At 40.5% G+C, this 20,817-nt stretch overlaps 1 protein-coding gene across 2 annotated transcripts in view; it reads left to right on the top strand.

Moving 5' to 3' along the window:
• The window catches only part of SLC34A2 (solute carrier family 34 member 2), a 477,602-nt gene that overhangs the window by 119,108 nt on the left and 337,677 nt on the right, over positions 1 to 20,817 (top strand). For both annotated transcript variants that reach the window (XM_044062162.1, XM_044062161.1), the window contains exon 2: positions 943 to 1,066. The gene's annotated coding sequence lies outside the window, so the exon portion shown is untranslated. The remainder of the gene's footprint in view (positions 1 to 942; positions 1,067 to 20,817) is intronic.

The raw sequence follows: 20,817 nt of genomic DNA, 5'->3' as shown, positions 1-20,817 counted from the left end.
TCAAATGTAAGTATTAGGCAGGGAAATGGAAAAACAAAAGTACAAGTGGTCTTTATCTAGAATCAGTGTATGGGGCTTGTTGATAAAATATAAGCAGCACAGAAATTACTAAAGCTGTGCAAAGCAAAAACTCACGGCTGGACTAAGTGTTGCTAATGTTTTGTCAGCGGCAATGTGAAGGAAGGCCACGAGGCAGAGGCAGCAGCAATGTGAAGGAAGACCAAGTGGAAGTCAGCGGCAATGTGAAGGAAGGCCAAGTGGCAGAGTCAGCAGCAATGTGAGGGAATACCAAGAAGCAGATTGCTTTCATTTTCAAGGCCTGCTGAGTAACATCAAGCAAAAAGGACACACTACAGCAGGAACTGCTATTCTTATTTGAACATCGTAAGGCTTGTTCCAACTAGCAATGCTCAAAAAGATATAATTTGCAGTCTAGCTAAAGCTTTTTATTAACTCATCACCTTGCATCTGTAACCTGGTAGAAGATGACTAGGTGCAGTTTCACTTTTCACCCATGTTCAAGGCCAGAGGCAAATAGTATAAACAGGTGTGCACAGAGGATCAGCATAGCATCACAAAATTATTTTTACAGTTTGTGGATGTGGCCATGTTTTGGCTAGTTTGAAAAGTCTTGTATATTCTTATAACAGTATGCATACACATGGGTTTACACAGTGTACAGTAGGTACAAGAAATATGTAATAGCCATCAGCACTGATAGTGAGCGAGGGAAAATATGGGTTCTACTGTTGCCAAAAATATATCATAAAGACAGAATTACCTGATACCAGTGAGTGAATCCTGTGCAGTGTAGCAAGGCCAAGGTAGAAGTAACATCTAATCACCTCTAAATCTAGAACTGTAGCAGTGTGCTTTCTTTGTGCATTGTAAGCTATGTATAGTGTTCCAAGTGATTTGTTGCTGTCTTTGTTGATGTCACAGCTTTCCCCAGCATAAACAGAAAACAAAAATGCTGACATCTTGAAAAGAAACCCAGAAGAATTGCAATCACAATACACGCACATCGTGTTGTCAATAAAAGTTTGCCATTTGTGGGCAAAACACAGTATGTATCTCTTAATTTTATTTTTTTTTCCTGTGGTTAAACTGTGTCCTAAGAAATAATTAATAAGTGGCAGAAATATTTATTGAAATTTCATACACCATTTCTTACATATCCTGTGTACGTAGATCATGTGTTGTGATATGATGTCACTCTTGGATGATTTTATTATTTATTTATTTATTTATTATTTTATTTTACATTTGTTGACCGGGTTAGTCCAGCTGAGCTGAATAGCCCTTTTTTAGTGGAGACCCAGGGAGAAAAGCTTCACAGTTTTTCAATACAAGTATAAAAAAGCAATAATCAAATTATCTCCACAAACATACAATACAGGTATAATAGAGGCTGTACCGCAATAATAATGATACAATTTTGGTAGCAGAGTAATAATTCAGAGGTGGCGATATACAGTTTGAAGAGCTATAATAAAGTGAACAAGACTGTCTGTGTGAAGGCAGCAAGAAAGAAAATAGGTAAACAGGAGTAGAGTCTTGCAGAGGATGAAATTCGCGTTTAGCCACCGTAGGCAGGAGGACATATTCCAGGCATTACAAATACTCAACCTTTCTTCATCACTTAAAAGCAATTCTACAGTCTAAAAATATATGAGCATTAGATTTTACAGTAAAAAAGGCATCAGAGAAATTGTAAGTCATAATAAAAATAGAGCAGGAAGAGAAACAAACAAGCACAGAGACTACAAATCTGTAGAAGCAAATACAAAACGTGTAGTACATTTAGTACGTGAACATCTGGCAAAAAAAAGGGTGAAGGAAACAGAAGAAGAAAACAGATGACCCCCGACTGTAAAGCAGAGAGACAAAGAGAGTAACTTGTTCTGATATAAAACAGACATACAAAGATGACAGAACAGAAACATGAATTGGGTTAAAACAGTGTGCGGCCTATAGCTTGTGGTACTGAATAAAGTAACGAATACTTATAACAAGAACAGAAATCATAGTGCTGATGGGTGGAGGATGATTTTCATGACTGGCAGGCTGCAGGAGAAGCCAAAGACCAATTTTATTCAGGATGCACAATGGATCCTTGCATGGCATTAACATATATCTTACCATGCACTCGCCAGATCAAAAATAATTTACTGCATTTATTTTTATGTATTTTTATACCATCCAAGTTACCATACTTGGAACAGCCACATGTATTCAGGAGTGAACTAGTAGTTTTGGACAGGTTAAATATCTTGCTCATTTATAGAACATGGGAATAAAACAAAGTACTTTGCACACACAATTTTTTTCTCAAGATATTCATATGCATAGAAATAAAAATGATAAAATGACAGATGATATGTATTTTAACTGATTAACTGATTCAGAATGGATTAGTAGATTCATAGCTCTTCTGCAAGACCAGCCTTATGGTATGTCACTGAAAAAGTTACACACTGGAGTAGAAAAGCTTTTATGTAAGTGTCTTTGCTATACTCTTCCTGACCAGTAAACAACATTCTGTCTACTCACGGGGGCTAATCTACAGACTCCAACATGTAGAAGTTCAGACTGACTTTAGTGGCTCCAGGTAGTTCGATTAACAGATGATACAATGCAGGGTACTCCAAACCTCTCACAACAGGTGTGTATCATATTATTGGACTGTGCTGAAGAACTGCAGTTATTCTAAAATAGACACTGGTATAGCTGTCAGAAAAACAGAACCTGCTGCAGCCTGAACACACCTCTCAACCTGTTAGTACAAGAAATCTGGACAAAGCCTAAAATAATGGGGGGACAAGGCCCTGAAAATAGGGACAGATTTTAAGCATTGCTCTTATAAAGTTAGAAGTTGCCAGACTAGTTGGATTTGTGTTACGGTGCATTTTTCTGAAGGATATGAAGTGTGAAACAAATGTAACACTCAGATGTATGTCATTATTTAGTGACTTTAATTCTCAGTCATTTGCCAGAAGAAACAAAAATTTTATGAGAAACAGACCAAAAATATGATGCAAAAATCTGGATTATGTGAAAATATAGACAGTTAAGAGGTATGAACCTGACCTTCTAAGTTAGCGTGTAAATGCTTTACTCAGGAGGATGCAGTTTATATTCTCTTAACTAATTAAATGCATCAAGAAATGTAACTCATTAACTGTAAACCAGTAAAAGCCTTGGCTTTAGGGATGGAGGTAATGTTTATCATACTGTTAGTTACCTTCAATATTTGTTCTCACTGCCGCCCTGCTTTCCCTTTATCCTACCCTTCTGGGGTCCTGAGAGTTGTGGGTAGTAGATTAGTAACTGCAGGTACAGGGTAGGTCAGTTTCTATCACTTCTGCCTTCTCAACTTCTTCTTGGGTGTGTGCCACTGTAAAGCTGACAACCTGATTGGACTGCACGTAGGCTTTGATCTCACTTACCATGTGTGCTGTGTTATCGGTCTTTAGGATTTGCTACACCAAGCCACTTTCACTACATAGAAAAGTGATGCAGCCTCTTCCAGGGAACAAGAAAATACTTTGGACCTACCCATAAAAGTACAGACAAGCCTTTCCTGAACAGGATTTCACAAATTATTTAATATTTAAAATATTGGTTTAATTACTTATTCATTTATTTATTTCCATTTTAACCAGGATAATCCACTCAAAATACAGCCCTTTTTCAGTGTAAGCCAGGAGAGAGAAAAAGTCCAGTGCTATAATTGTAAAATATCCTAACAACAGGTACAATAACAGATAACATAAACAAAAACAGTTAATAATCAAAAATAAAATCAACAAATCATAAAAAATATAGCTAGTATGACACAGAAATATGAAAATAAAAGGTTATGCTACATGCAAATATAGAATATGAGATAGACAGGAAGGTAAGGCAGAATAAAACAGAAGGATTATGTTGAAGGACATTAAGAGAATATTATTATATCAATTAAAGTACAGGAAATTTCAGACTTGGCTGGGCTTTCTATAAAACAAGCTGAGGCCTTCCCTTTGAGACTGGCCTTAGCATTTACTATATAAATCTAATTTAGACAGACATTTGACTTAACTGCAAGGATAATGATTTATAAAACTATTGACAGGGAGCATTTATAGTTGCCATTCAGCTATTTGGCAAGTGAGAAACAAGGACAGCCTCACATGTGTATAACACACACACACACACACACACACACATAAACATGTGGATATACGTGTGTGTGTGTGTGTGTGTGTGTGTGTGTGTGTGTGTGTGTGTGTGTGTGTGTGTGTGTGTGTGTGTGCGCAAGTGCACATGTATTTGTGTGAACATTTACATATATGTGTATAGATAGACAGAAATTATTTTTTTTACTCAGTATATTTTTCTTGAGTTTTCTATTGTAGTGACATACAATCTTTGCAGCAACTTACAAGGAGAAGAGTCATCGATGTTGTTGAATTAGTTTTCAGATTCAGAAAACATTTACTGTGGGTGGACCCATGTATTAAGACATACTTTCTAACTGCATTTGGTTGTTTCATTCATTGGACACTGCCATATTTTCAGAGGAGATCGGGAAAGCAATAGCTCTATAATGGTAGTTACATAAACCTTCTTTTACTGTAAGAATAATAATCATTATCGTGCAGGTGACTCACAGAGAGAGACAGAAAATAAATAATATACTGATTATAGAAACATTATTATTGCAATTCAGTTTTGCACTGGATATATTTTAACATCATCGTGCAGTACATGAGTAAACAAAAGACAGATTTGAAAGATAACATGAGTGTGGAGGCAGTCACCTGCTGATATATTCATTTAGCTGTCATCTTACTGAAGAAACAACAGACAGCTGTTCAGTAGTATGGCTGAACACATAGCTTTGTTCTTTGCTAGTGACACATTTCAGAGTTTTATTGACTGCATTTTTTAATGTAGAACAGTAACTAAATTAAGCAAACCATTTAGTTTAGGAGATTATCTAGTAAAATATGTAGTTCCATTATTTTTTTTCAGAATCAGCCATTTATGGAGAGTTTTCAGTGGTCAAATCAAAGTAACCATAACAGACCAGGTGATTAGAAAAGGATCATAATAGGTTCCCTATTAAATCAGCGAATGCTTAAAATAGCGAACACTGTTTAATTGAACTATTTTGTTCGAAACGGCGAAATCCCAAATGCACGGAGCAGCGATTATTTTCCCTGGGAAAAAAAAAATCACTGGGCCGTTTTTGGGACTTTGCCATTTCCTCCACTATGGTGTGATCTCGGAGTGGGTATATTTAAGTAGGGGGGCATCAGGGGCAAACCCCCCACTTTATTTTATGTTTAGTTTTTTTTTTTTCTTTTTTTTTATGGAGCAGACATTTTTTTCCCCTGGGAAAAAAATCACTTTTCTATGTGTTCGTCATTTTGCCGTTTCGACATTTTAGTGTCAATTATACAGCAATCACTGTTATAATATAGATGCTAATAATACACTGACTTTTCTGTGACTTGTGGGATTTTTTATAGGACTGTGAATTATAGAAGTTGTTATAGTGTATGGATTTTCAGAGTAATATACACTGGCTGTGATTCATACCCAATTTGCATAGTATGCAGTGTGTCATTGTGTGCAAAGTGGCCTTATACAGGTAGATTGCAGTTCACAGTAGCAGGCAACAATAAGGAGCAGTGAGGCCCAAGAAATGGTTCATGTAAATGACAGTATACTGAGATTCAAATGAAGATGCAGAGTTGAATAAGTATAACTGCATGCAAATTTGCACTTTTGAAAGTACATCGTCACAATTTGTAGTTGCAATGTGGATTAGGAGCATAGCAAGTTGCATGCTACTATAAGAGCAAGCAGCATATGGCAACTTTCAGAGCTGCAACAAACAATCGTGCTCAGAGCAGTATCAGCATTTGTAATCCAGTAATTGCCAGCTATAAACCCTGCTACCTTGCATGCAGTAGCAAGATATTGTAGCATGTGGTGTGAATGAAAATAGTGCTGCTGTGATTTACATATCATCAGCTAATCATCTGACAGCCAACAGACTGTTTTCATGTGACCAGAGATACCATGTAGGCACTAGCTGCCATTTATTACCCAATCACAGGATAGGGAGGAATGCATGCACTTCCTATACCTGTAGCACTACAGTATGCAGAGGTCTTACCATATTTGCTACAAGGACCTCCTAGTGACAAATAGGGGATGCATTGGGTATATCTTAGGTGCTCATCTGTAGAATACTCAGCACATACCTCAGTAGTCTACATCCATATGTAGATGAGCAGATCTGCTTTAGTAGATGCCATCACCAAGCTTAGCTTCTATGACAGTATTCACTTCCCTGAAGTGCTATATGTTGCGCACATGGCAAATAAGGTCCTTCCTGGTGTCCGTAGAAGATAGTACATCAGTGGGAACTGCTAGATAATGTGCTATGCAGAGGGCTGATTATCAGTGTGTCTACACAGACCCTGGTAATGTCCCTAAACCCCATATATGGCATATGAGTCACATATACAGAAGCTTCCAATATAGGGAAATTCTATGGGACCACCTAGCTGGTAAGTGGAGGTACCGATAGAAGCAGATGTGTATAGTCTAAGACACCATCCATGCATGTCTTAACTCTGAAATGTTTCTACTGTGTTTCAAGTGATACAGGATATCCACTGGTGCCCTGTCCAATAATATCCATAAGAATCCCATGCAGCATTATAACAACATGCATGCACACATTGAAGTACCACTGAGCATGTCTTTAGCCAGCCAGATGAAGGCATTATTCTGCTGCCTTGATATGTCTAGGGTAGCTTTGTGGTATGCCCTTGACACAATTTGCAAGATATTCATAGCAAGCTGCATGACAGCATGGTTACCAGGATGTATGGGGATTACCAGCCTGCCCAGAGAACCTCAGAATGCATCACAACTAACCCTGCACAGCCAACACACAAACAACATCCAGTAATGACAGTCAGCAGCAGCTATCGGGCATCCTTCCAAATGATGCTGGTCACAGAGTATTGCAGTGCAGGTACAACAGTGACATTTAGTGCAGCTGTGTGGGCCTACAATGAGCATGCAGTGACATGGTAGTGTCACACAGGACAAGCATGATGCAAGCAGTGTTAGGTAAAGGTTTATGCTGGGCAGTGCATGGTCAATCACACTGTGCATCAGTCATTTCCACATACATCATACAGAAAAGAGGGTACCGTAGGTCACAGTCATCATCATTTGCACTGCTGAGAAGGGACATAATAACATGGCTGACATCACAACCTGGATGAATGAGCATACTATTGGAGGCACAGGCATAGTCTTCCTGCAAGAGGCACTCTGTGTCATACAAAATGTTTTGTGATGACAGGAAGAGTATGGCAGTATGGGACCATGACTGGGAGAGATCTACTACATGAATGTGACCTGTGCCAGTGTGCTGACCTGTTGTGGTCAGACTACAGGCTCCCTAAAATAAGGAAGTGGTGTTGCTGCAGAAATTAGACCCATAAGGATGCCAAAGGAATGGTGTCCTGCCTTGGAAGCTGGCAGTCTTTGATGCCCATGTCATGTAGTGAGGAAGTCAGAGACCTCTTGAACTGGAGGATCATATTGTGTCCCCATGATGGCCTCCAAATATGACCACCCTGTGCATATATCCACATGAGCCATGAACAGCACTGCTGGACAGGCAATTATGGCAGCACTTTCCAGCATCCACACAGAGGTGGATATGGCAAATAACTGTGCTGCCACACCCCTTATGTGTCCTAGGCTGGCATCATCTCTGGACTCAAAAGCCCCACCAATACACTGGCAATGATGGGTGACATCCTCCTGGAAGCCATACATCACTTCATATCATTCATTTCTATGTCAAAATGGGTGTCATCAGATTGTTCCTGGATGATAGTACTGCATATCTGATGAATAAGCCCTAGCAATGCCCAGATATGGTGGGTCAATTATGGCCACACGATGGCACTGAGAACCCTCTGGTAGGTGGTCATGTGATGAGTATACCCTCATCAAAAGCAAAGTGTTCCTCCAATGCCGCTGCCACATGTGGAGCACCGATGTTCTTCTTTGTCACAGGTGAGCTCACGCCAATGAAAATGTGAGCACTCTGGTTGTCCAGCTGGCCATTCAGTTATGATTGAAGTTGTACCTTCACCCAGAACAAGAAGTAGATTACCACCTAAGAGGGAGACTGACAGTGCCTGCATGTCATTGCACTGTGACTTGATCTGTATCTCAGCATCATCACCAGACCTTTGTATAGGCACTGACATGAGCTTGTTGTCCTGACTCAAGTTGTAGGAGTGTCAGTGTAGCAGTGATGTGTCCTGTGAATATGCAATGCATGACAGAACAGATTGAATCTGATTACCACTTCAACATGTGAGTCCCGATATTATGCATGCAAACAGCTGCCTAGACTAAACAGATCACAAATTAAAGGTCATGCTGCTAAACGCTAGGAGTCTAAACATGCAAGCATTCCTAAACCTGGAAAATGCTGACATCTGTGTGGTCACAGAGACCTGGTTCAAAGCTGCGGAGAGAACCCAGCCTTACCTGGTTACTCATTCTATCATACATTCAGACCCCAAACTGTGGGTAATAAAGCCAAAGGAGGTGGAGTTTCAATATATATTAAAGACATACACATCTCCAGGCTGGTCAAACAGTATGACGCACAGGACGCACTCCAGGTGCAATTAACTATTGACAAGACCCCTATACAAATAACAGGTAGCAACCGGCCCCCAAATCTGACCCAAGATGCCCAAACTGCCTATCTAGACCTCTTCGACTCTATCAAGATTCAACCCTTTACCCTGATCCTGGGTGACTTTAACTACCCAAACATAGACTGGAAAAACTACGCTTGCCAGAACACAAATACCCAGAGAGTCCCCGATTTTGTAAATGCAAATGTTTTGGAACAGCTAGTCGATACCCCCACAAGAGGTCATAATATCTTGGACTTGGTATTAACCAACATGAGTAGCCACTGCAGCATCCCTGCAGTATCATCCTCCCTTGTAAGATCCAACCATAAAGTGGTCACGTTTGAAGTCACCATCTCTTCCAATCCCCCTCTAGCTAGGGTCAACCAAACAAACTTCTCCAAAGCTGATTACAGCATCCTGAGGGATAGTATAAACAGCTTCACAACCGTCCCCTTTTAGGAACTAGCACCAGTATCTAAAACTGTACCAAATTACTATACAAGCATTTATATAGATGCATGGAATCAGGAATACCTGACAGGACTAAATCATCCTCCGCAAGGAAGAGTAAACCTGTCTGGTGGATGTCTGCAATAAATAAACTCTATAACAGAAGAAAAAAATTGCTGACCAGGACCAAGAAGCAGGTGCCCAACTTGAAGCAATCTCTCCTTAGCCAAAACAAGCAAATAAGAGCACTAGTGAAATCCTCCAAAGCAAACTTTGAGTCCAAATTGGCCATATCTACTATAGAAAATCATAAGGCCTTCTTCACATATGTCTGTAATCTCAAAGGAAGCACTCAGATTTGTTCAGAACTGATGGTCAAGGACACCACATATACAAATGCCGTAGATATAGCAAACTTGCTGGCTGACAGATTCAGAGAAAATTTCACCTCTCTGTCCCCCCATCAGTAAATCAGGACATTCCCAGCATCTGCCCCCTTCCCCTTATATCTAGGGATCAGGTCATCACTGCTCTCTCAAAGCCAAAAAATACAGCATCCATGGTACCTGATAATATACCAGGCTGCATCCTACATGAACTCAGGCAGGAACTTGCAGCACCATTAGGCACCCTATTCAACCAAAGCCTGAGTACCGGTTTTGTCCCAGCTGAGTGGAGGACAGCCGCTATCATCCCTTTACACAAAGGTGGAGCATCCAGTGATCTGGGAAGTTATAGACCCATACGTCTAACTAGCCTGATCTGCAAGGCCATGGAACGCATTATCATGGACCTCATAAACAAGGACATTGGCAACCTCCAAACACATGATCCAACACAGTTTGGCTTCGTCAAGGGGAGGTCATGTCTGTTAAATTTGGTCGACTTTTTTGAGACAGTCACCAAAGCCATGGATGAGGGGAAGACAGTGCACACTGCCTACCTTGACCTGGCCAAAGCCTTCGACACTATTCCCCACTTGGGCATAATAGATAAACTGTCTCAACTAGGCATCAATCTGTATGTTACCAGATGGGTGGCCAATTAGCTCACTGATAGAACTCACCTAGTCAAAATAGGGGAAGCTACCTCAAGCAGTAGACCCTTATTGAGTGGCTTACCCAAGGGTTTGGTCTTGGGGCCCCTGTTATTTGGGATATACTTTTCTGAGGTACAGGCCAAAACCAGTGGGCTATGGCTGACCAAGTTTGCAGATGACTGCAAGTTGGGAGCTGTCATCAATTCCCCTAGTGACGTGGACATCCTCCAAGAGGGTCTCACTCAAACAAATGGCTGGTGCCAGAAACATGGCCTCAAGCTGAATACAAAAAAATGCATCATCATCCCCTTTGGGGAGAGAGATGTCCCCACAAATGATCACATTAATAACAACGTTCTAAGCATGCAGTCAGTCGTGAGGGATTTGGGTACCCAGCTTGATAGCAGTCTGAATTTTGACCACCATGTTGCTTCCATTGTACGGAAAGCTTTCTACATGGCCCACCTCATAAGTAAGGGTATCTCATCCAGGGACAAGGAGGTCATAACATCCCTGTATTCTTCCCTTATAAGGCCCATTATTGAGTACAATGCCCCATTCAGCACATACCTCGCAAAGCACATGCAGCAGCTGGAGAGACCACAGAGGTTCCTCACCAGGAGAATTAAGGGTCTCAAAAATCTACCATATACAGATAGGCTAAAAGCCCTATCCCTCTACTCTGTTTCATACAGACTTCTCAGAGGTGACCTCTGTCTGGCATACAAGGCGATCTCAGACCCCACCTTGATGGGACTGCTGCATATCCGCAAGTCAAGCTCCACTCAAGTAACCCACACACACGGCCTCAACCTGGTCTGTGACATCAATAGGACTTGCTGGCAGGACAGATTTGTGTCCCAGAGACTCCCCCATCTATGGAATAAGCTCCCTCTCCACATCAAGCAGAATACCTCTTTACCCCTTTTTAAGTGCAATCTGGATAACTGGATGGGACATAGAAAATACATCAGTGGGATTCTACCCATGTCCCTGCTGGACAGCGGTATCAGATGCTGATTTGTCTATGCATGGGCTAAACTCTTGGCTAGGCTTATAAGGGCCTCAGGGCCAATAGCCTAGTAACTTCCTATGATCCTATGATGTGTAGCCCCCTTTTACCAGTCCTATGTCCTGTACACCTAATGTACTTATGGGACACATATGCAATGGCATTCATAGCCTGCCAACACACAGTACATGGCAGTTATATGCACATGCAGCACTGTTATATGCATATACATTGTGGTTACTAAGCTGGTGCCTCTCCCTTTGAGATGCATGATGGTTGTCTACTCACACTACCAGTGTTCACTGTTCTAGGTATAATATTCATGTCTTCATCATCTCCATGCTGGGATGCTAAGAACTCCTCTTTACCAGTAGAAGTTAACCCTCATTCATTGGCTGATCTGTCTGAAGCTATGGTGTGAGTTTTCTTGCAGGTATGCTAGATAATGTTTTTGGCAAACCTCTGACATTGCTGTGCTTTGTGATTCCGCCCACCAACAGCATTGATGTCATGGACCACTGTCTCCTGGATGTGGTCCCATAGAGACTGGTGAGCACCCCTTCTCCTCAGCAGAGGGCACCAGTGGTCCCTAAGTGCTTGTAGCAGGAAGTTATTCTTAGCTGAGTTGAATGTGTCGAATCTCTGTCAGGAGGACATGAGGACACCTTTATATAGCTTGGGTTGCTGATTGCTGGGGAGAGTTCTTACAACCAGTATGTTGCCATAGGTATTCACAATAGTAAAGGTCTGTACATGGGTAAGAACACAGTACATGTGATGGCTATGTGATGCTATGGGCAGTAACATGCCTCCAATGATTCCCAAGACTGCTCTTAGGGATGGATATCTGTATGTACACAGATGGAGTGGCTGCCACACAGTGGCCTGCAGGGCTATACAGACAAAAGGGTAGGATTTCCTGTGTTTAAGGTTTGGGAGTACAATGTGATAACATGTGACAGTGGGATCCTGTGGTGTGAGATTGTGTTACACCAGAGGGGCCCTCAATAACTGTTCATACAACATAGGCTCAACACATATATGTAGGTTGCTATAGGGATCAGCAGTCCAAATACTTGGCTGTCTTCCTTCACCTACAATGTAGATGTGCAAGTCCATATTTAATGTTCAGGCTATATTTACGTACACAGCGCAAGAAAACAATGATTATTTAGTTATGTTTTGTTGACCGGGAAAGTCTGACTGGGCAGAGCTCATCTTCAGCAAAGGCCTGGGGAGACGAGCTCCACAAATATTTTACATGACATAAAATGTAGCATAAAGCACAGACAATAAAAAAGCATATTTTACATAATGTACCAACATTAAAACATTTGTACAATAAAGTGAAAGACATAAGTGTACATGATATGCATAGGTAGTTATCCAAAAACAATGTAGAGCAGGAAAGGCAAAGGATAAGAAAGAAGATGAAGGAACAATATATTAAGAAGTATGCGATTTGCAGTAGAAGCTTAAAGTATTGACAATGCCAATTAGTTAGCAGTCTGTAAGTAACAGGAATATGTTAAAGGAGCAGTAGTTTGTGTGCATAGGAATTGCTATATTTTGTCGAAGCGCATGGATGACAGAACATGCACACCACAACTCCAATACACTGTAAGCATGAGTTTACACATGTTGCCTGCATGTGCACATGCATCATGTTCCCCAGCTCTATTAGGCTACTCGGCTTGCAATTCAGATTTCACACTTGCCGTGAGATCACAGATCATTAGAATGGAGGTGATTCTAATAGCCCTGTAACAGTTCTTGCCTGATGTGTCAATGACAACATTATAAAGGTGCCCAGCAGGTCCTTAGAATGGTTGCTGGGGAGCTATCAGTACCCATTTTGCAACATGGATGCCTGATGCGACCTCCCTGAGCTACTTAGTAAGGCTGGTGGTATCCCCAGAACCAGTAAGCAATGCATTCACCAGTATAGTTACCTGTAGCACTGCCAGTATGACAATCTCCAGCAGTGAAGAGAAGAGATTAGGTACTAAAGGCTCATATGGTATATTAGGTATTTCAGGTAGCTACTGCTTTTCACTGTGTACTCTTAACCTTTTTTCTCTATCCATCAGAGCTGTATTACTAATAAAGGCTATTTCCTCTGACAGGTACCAGGATATACCAAGTGGACAGCTCTGAGAGACTGTCCAGGTCTTGTGCCTGTTGCTTGTCTATCTGTCTCACTTCTTATTTAGGAGCATTTGCATGGCTCTTCATTTGTGTGGCTGTGAAAAGCACATCTCTCCTCTTCTATTTTTCCCATTTCCATGTATTGCTATCATGTGCACATATATGGAACTGTGTAGTTGTGGGTCCTGAACCCTGCATCTGCTATTATACAAGTACACTGGGGAGGGGATGGGGGTGTAGCTTAGTTGTGTAGATGTGGACACATTCACATGCATCTGCTATCATGCACATATCCATGTAACTGTCATTTTGCACTACTGTAGTTGTGAACACATTCACATGCATCTGCCATTGTACACATATCTGTGCAGCTCTCATTTTGCAGTGCTATATATCTCCACTACACTGTTGTGAGCTGGGGTTTTCTCTCTTGTATCTTTTAGCACAAACAGAGAAGAAGTTCAATCATGTTGGCTGCCACAGGAGGCACGTACAACTTGTGGTTCAGTCTGGTTAGTGTGGTATATACATGCCAAGTGTCCTATATTACTTAAGCCATTTGTAGGACATAATCAGTAATGTTATCCTACCCTTTGCATCTCCTGCAGGTAATGAAGGCAGTGAGCCACATGTGTGCCAGGCAATCATATTACTAATTCTAGCTACTGTCAGTAAACAGGAGCATCATAATCTTAAATCCATTATAGAAGTGTCCATGAACATCACTGTATGATTGATTTGAAGGTATATAGTGTATGAAAAATATAAGAAGGCCAAAACATTAGTATAAGCATGTGCTCTGCATGTGAAAAACATATAAACTGCTAGCAAAAGTTGTTTAGCCCATATGTTTTCTAACTAGTAGTCTTTGCATGCCTTATCTAAAGACCTGTGACCCTGTTTCTCTTTGCTCATTAATTCTGCTATTCAATATGCATCCTATGCTTTAGTCCAGTAGTGCTAGCACTGTTGACATGTTTCTGGCACTCTAATCCATGTGATGAATGTAAAGGAGCATGCTCAGTTTGGGAAACTATAAGACAAAGGAGTCTGACATTTGTATGTTATCAGCCTTTAGTGGGAAATACTTACAAATGTTTTTTATCCAAAGAAGTGTAACAGAATCAGTGCACTAGAATAAACAATCTGTTCTTATCAAGATTTTCTCAAGTTCCAGGTCAAAACATATCATATATCATCAGTTGCTATAAAGCATAAGAGTTTTAAAAAATAAACATCATAAAACAATAAAAAGCTTTGCCCAAGTGCTGCATCAAAGCAGATGGAAACATTCCTTAAATACTGATACTAATGGCGCAATATACAATCACTATTTTGCAAAGGAGTTTTTAACCATTAATTAATCATTCCAAGCTGTAGTACTTTTTTATCAATACTAAGTTAGGCATGTAGTGCTCTATATGTTTCATAACTAAGCACTAGGCTAACTGCCCTTGTTGGTCATGTTAAGCCCATCCCATGATCAATAATTATATATTACCCCTGATGACAATAATTGGGATCATACCATAGATAATTTAAGAGGACTCCTGCATGGGATAAGCATTTTGGAGCTGCCTCTGTCCATTAACAGTACAGGGGGACAGTTCTTGGGTAAATTTTCTGTTTCCCATCCATAGATCGAAGTTGCACTTGAATATGGACAGGGATGACCTTTGTTTAGCATGAATGGGGAGTCTGTTCCAGTGCAGGGGTATTCTCTGCAAGATATACTGGTCTCTCCAAGCCATTCTGTTGATGTTACAGAAGAGGTTTAGATCCCTAGACTGAGTATTTCCGATGTAATTTTGACTTGCTGATGTGCAGTAGGCCAATCAGTATTGGGTCGGATGATCCCTTGTTTGCCAGATAAAGGTCATCACTTAACAGTCTGTAGGACTCAGTTTACAAATAAATAAAACAGATGGACTTTTCTGAATTAAAATCCCACATCTCTTTTTAGGAAATCAAATAAGAAAGGTAACCAAAGGACTGTATACATCATGTAGTAGTATTTGTTCAGTTCCACTGTCAAGACCTATCTCAAAAGAAAAATACTATTCGTCAGAATACAAAGTCATAGTAAACTCCAAATTCCTCCAGTGTACCTTATACTCACTGCACCACTGCAGTAGAGAGGTTACAAACACAGATTTATATGTTTTTAGATGTCACTCATTTGGGGTCTTCAAGTTCTGATCCTGTATAGTCTGTCCAGCTTCAGTGTTCAGGTACATGTTTCTACATTTATTTTAACAGTTATACTTGTACAGCTATACCTTTCTCTTTTGCTGAACGTGTCTTTACATATAAAGTGCTTAGATATAACAGAATGGATTCATTCCAATGAGTTTCTCATTTTTCTGCTTGTAGTATTGATGAATATCTGTGCCCAGCATTAATAGGAACAGTCAGTTCTTAAACTTATAAGGGGTCATTATAGAGACTCTAAGCAATACAGTAGCAACAATGACCATCACAACTTTTACTTCAGTAAGCAGATCCTTCAGCTCAAATGATTTCACACCAAAGGATTAGTGCAAACAAACAAACAAATAAACTAGAGTTTAAACCCATTCCCCAGAAAGAAGACTTGGGAGATATGTATTCTGGGGCATCAGGAAGCTGTAGATTTTCAAGTGTTCTTTAAATGTTGCATATGTTCTGGTGGTATTTGGAAACAACTGTGCATCAGCCGTGAGTACTGCTTCCACAACAGCTACTCAAGACCAAGAGGTATTCGTTTTGGTTGAAAATTACTACAGGAAAAGTATTCATTTAATAATTTGTTGCATAAGTTAAATGCACTGGACACAAGAGTCTTCTGCTAGAAGCAACCTAGCAGCAGTGATATGATTAAGTGAATTAGTCTGGAACAAGATAATCAAACCCAGGGCTACAAGATGGCAGCCATTAACTATCTGGGGCCTCACCCCTTTTTTATTGGTGCTATCAGATAAAACGGAAGTCAATGAAATGTGCTTATTCTTAATTCAGATCTGTATTTCTTCTTTGGCATATCTATTGAACTGTGTTGTAATTCTTACTAAACAGCAATAGTCAAGTTGTAAACCTCATAGCTGACATAGCAAAGAAATTTTTTTTTGGCAAGAAACAGCATGCTCTCTTTCTGGAATTGTCGCTGTTGGGAAATTGCTCTTTTCCCGAAAATGGCATAATCTCTGAGTTGGGTGTTCCATTACAGAAAACAAGGGGTTTTTGAGAGTTTTCCAGAAAATTCTTTTAGATAGTACATAAAAATCAGTGTTTTTTATCAAATCTTGCATTTAGAACTTGAGTTACCAGTTATACTGTAAGCACGCTACACTGTGACCAGATTTCATTATTTCAAACCATACAGTAGACGTGTAAGCAGCTACTTAATGTCTTTTGCCTTATTAGAAGTTTTGTCATTCTTGACAATTCAACACATTCAGCTGCAGAAGGTCTGAAAAACTTATTTTCCCAAGCAGAAGCAGAAAAGTGCTGTATAAGTAACAATATGAAGGTCAAACTAGGGCGCTCTAGAAGAGCTGCATGCTTCAGTGTAACTACTGTAACTGTTCCAGATGAAGCTTATCTGTTTCCTGTGTAACACATTTCTCAGACACAGTTATGAACTGTCATCTTATCTAAAAATCTGCAAAGATTAACCAACTAGGAAAAAAATTATAGAACTGATTTAGGTTATTTTAAATATATTAATTTCTTAACTGGTAACTGAGCTGGTCATCATGGAAGTGGAACTTTTTGAACCATGACTGACCACAATGACAAGGGTAAAGGCAATATCTATCTATCTATCTATCTATCTATCTATCTATCTATCTATCTATCTATCTATAATCTATCTATTTATCTCTCTATAGACAGTTTAGAGTAGCTGATCACTCAGCATTCTTTAAGAAAAAAACACAGTACCCTGGGAAAAATTCACATCATGAGACAGAACATGCAAACTCCACATAGACAGTGACTGGAGATAAGGACTGACCCCAGAATTCCAAAGCTGTGAGACAGGTATGTTAATGAATGAACACCCTACCCTGAAGTCATGTTCCTCTGAACCTGGACTTTTAATGCAGTTAGTTCAAAGGCTAAGAATCACAAACTGTCCATTTAAATAGGGAATCTAAAACAGATGTAACAAATAGAGCTTGTTAGGAACACATCCATAACAGCTTTTGTTATGTATACAAGCCACAGTTCCTATACAGTCTACTTGCAGGTCTGTTCTTTTATCCTGTGTGAGCTGAAGCTGAGAACTCTGAGACCATACATGTAGGGCTTGGTGCAAACCTTTTTAACATTTCTGCACAGTTTGTTTCTTTTATTAGTGGTAATGGGAAATGGCATGTAATGCAGGGTGTTATTAGAAAGTAACATCTTCAGTTATCATCATCACCCCCAAATTTTCTCAATTTCTACATACAGTTAGGGTGTCAACTCAACTATTGTCAATGTTGCCCTCCTATCTTCTTTGACACTCATGCCTGACTGTCACAAGTCTTGTCTCATGCAATTCATCCTTCTCTTTGCTGGATGTCCTCATTTCTTGCTGCCGTCTTCCTGTCTTTAACAAATCTTCTTTACTAAATCATCTTCTGCTTTCCTGCATATGTGCTCATATCTGTTCTTTTTGACCTTTGCTTCAACTACAGCTACTTTGGCCAGTTTTTTTTATGTCATTATTTATTTTTTTGCCCCACAGTGTGTATCCTACCACCCTTTTCAAATATTTCATCTCCATCAACTCTAACGTCATCAACTGCTCTGCCTTTAGTGCTGAGATTTGTTTATCATACAGAAGTACTGGTTACACCACAGTTTTGGACACTTTAATTTTCAGCTTCTTTGCCATTCCTTTGTCACACACTACCTCTGACTCTGTGCCAATTGGCTGTAGTCCCTCTGATCCTAGCTTTGACTTCCTAATTCAGACTTCCTTTCTCCTCCACCACCTCTCCCAGATACTTGAAGCTGTTAACCTGTTCCACTATTCCCCTTTTATCTGTTTTTAGCTTCTTGTGATTTCCCCTACTTGCTGTCATAACTGTCTTAACTGTAATCAATTTAATCCCGTGTACCTTCAGTTTTGCATTCAGTTTCCCTACCATTTACTGAAGTTCCAGTTCTGAGTCTGCTTGTAATGCCACATCATCTGCATATAGCAGCTTTGTTAATATGTACCCTCACACTTGTTTGTCGGTGTAGTCCATCACCTGCATGAATAGCAGTGCGCTCAGAGCTGAACCCTGATGCACACCCAGTATAACTGGAAACCTCTTTTTGAGTCCAACGACTGCTTGCATTTGTATTATTGGGTCCTTGCACATAGCCTGCCGTACTAATGCATTTGGGACTTTGAACCATTTCAGGTACTGCCCATATTAGTTTTCTTGGGACCTTACCATATGCTTCTCCCATCTAGGAATGCACAGCTGCACTCTTTCCTCATCCTTACTTCTTCTCTACCCTTTGTTCCCCTGCAAACATCAGCTTGATTGTATAGCTTTCTGATCTGAATCCAAACTGCTCATCTCCCATCTTACTTGCTACACTCTGCATATTCATTTATCAGTTACACTCCCCAACACTATCATGATGTGTGACAGGAGTTTGATACCTCTGTAACTTCTTCTTTCGGCTTTTCCTGGTTAGGGGTCGCCACAGCGGATCACCTCTCTGCTCATGATTGGCAGTGGAGTTTTATGGTGTTGAGTTGCCAGCCCGGCGCCCAACCTTCCACAGAAGGCACACACACACTCACGGCTAGGGCCAATTTAGAGTGTCCAATCCACCTACAGCATATCTTTGGGATGTGGGACGAAACCAGAGCACCCGGAGGAAACCTACGCGACCACAGGGAGGACATGCAGACTCCACACAGAAGGCACCCCAGCCGAGGATCGAACCAGAGAACTTCTTGCTGTGAGGTGGCAATGCTAACCACTGCACCACCGTGGCCACCCCTTTGATACTGCTGTACCTCTGTTGTGAATATCCATTTTGTTCTTGTACTCTGGCACTAGAATGCTTATTCCGCAGTCATCTGGGGGGGGGGGGCTTTCTTTCCATATTGCTATGTATGCCCTTATAAGCCATTTCTCACCTAACTCATCCAACATCTTGATCATATCTGTCATTATTTCATCTGAGCACACTGCTTTCCCTGACTTCATTTTCTTTAGTGCTATTATTCTAGGGTGGGCTCCTCCTCTTCTTCCATCATTGGCTGTGTCAGGGGCAGTACAGCTTCAATGGAGCCAACCAGTATTTCTACTTAGCCTTGTCCATGTTTTCCATCTCTCACTTCTTTCTGCAGCCTTTTCTTTTGATCATTTTCTGGATGTCTGTATTCCATCACCACTTTCCTTATGTACTTTATTTCCATACTTGACTCGGTCATATTTATGCTTTAATGTTTTCACTGATACTGTTTTGAGACACTACCATTATTCTTTGACTCCAGCTATTTCCTCTTCTTCATAAGATGCTAGAACCCTGAGTATTTCCTTAAATTCATATGCTTTTACTCCAGTCAGCTTCCAGGTCTTAAAGCCTTCTCCAGTACTTGAAGCTAATTGTGGTCACCAATGGTTTATGCTGTGTGCTGACTGTTTATTGAGGAAGAATTTTCAATCTCTGATTCTACCTCAGTATCCTTTCCTTACTAAGAGGAAGTCTACCAGAGTTGCATGTTGACCACTCTTGATGTGATCTTGTGACTGTCTCTCTGTCTCTATCTCTCTGTCTCTGTCTCGGTCTCTGTCTCTCTGTCTCTGTCTCTGTCTCTCTTGTTAAACCATGTGTTGGCTACAATGAAGCCTTTTGCTGGGCAGAAGTCTAAAATGGTCTCTCCTTTATTTCTGTTTCCTCACCCATGTGGACCCAGGCAGTCCTCATATCCTGTTCTGTGTGTTCTGATATGAGCATTCAAGTCCCCCATTGTCAACACCAGGTCATGTTGTCCTGTTTTATTTAGTAGGTCCTGCAACTCCTATCTCTATGCACTTGTTTCCTTGCCATCACAAGCCTGCTGTGGGTCATGGGCTGAGATAAAGAATACTGCCCTGTCTTTACTCTGGTGTCCAATTGCCATGAGCCTATCACTAATTCCAATGACATGCTTCAATGTCTTCAGAAGACTCTACCTCACTACAATTCACACAGTATTTCTACTTGGTCCAGTCTCCTCTGAACAATTATGTCATCCACTTCCAATCATTGTCCTGTCAGTGAATCTATATTCAGTTTAGCAATCCTTACCAGCAAGTATGATGAGTTTAAAATCAAAATCCCACTACTTTAGCTCCTACTCACAAGTACCTCGTTATATACATGCTAGTTTACAGCTCTCTCTAATTACTAATTTCATGTTAACCTTTTCTTCTTAGAAAATCAAGAGGCCTTTAGTTCTGATT

The sequence above is a fragment of the Protopterus annectens genome, chromosome 2.part1 (assembly GCF_019279795.1).
Source record: "Protopterus annectens isolate FY-2018-M chromosome 2.part1, PAN1.0, whole genome shotgun sequence".
Classification (NCBI taxonomy): domain Eukaryota; kingdom Metazoa; phylum Chordata; order Ceratodontiformes; family Protopteridae; genus Protopterus; species Protopterus annectens.
Note: the sequence above shows the minus strand (reverse complement) of the source record. Positions and strands in the feature narration are given on the sequence as shown.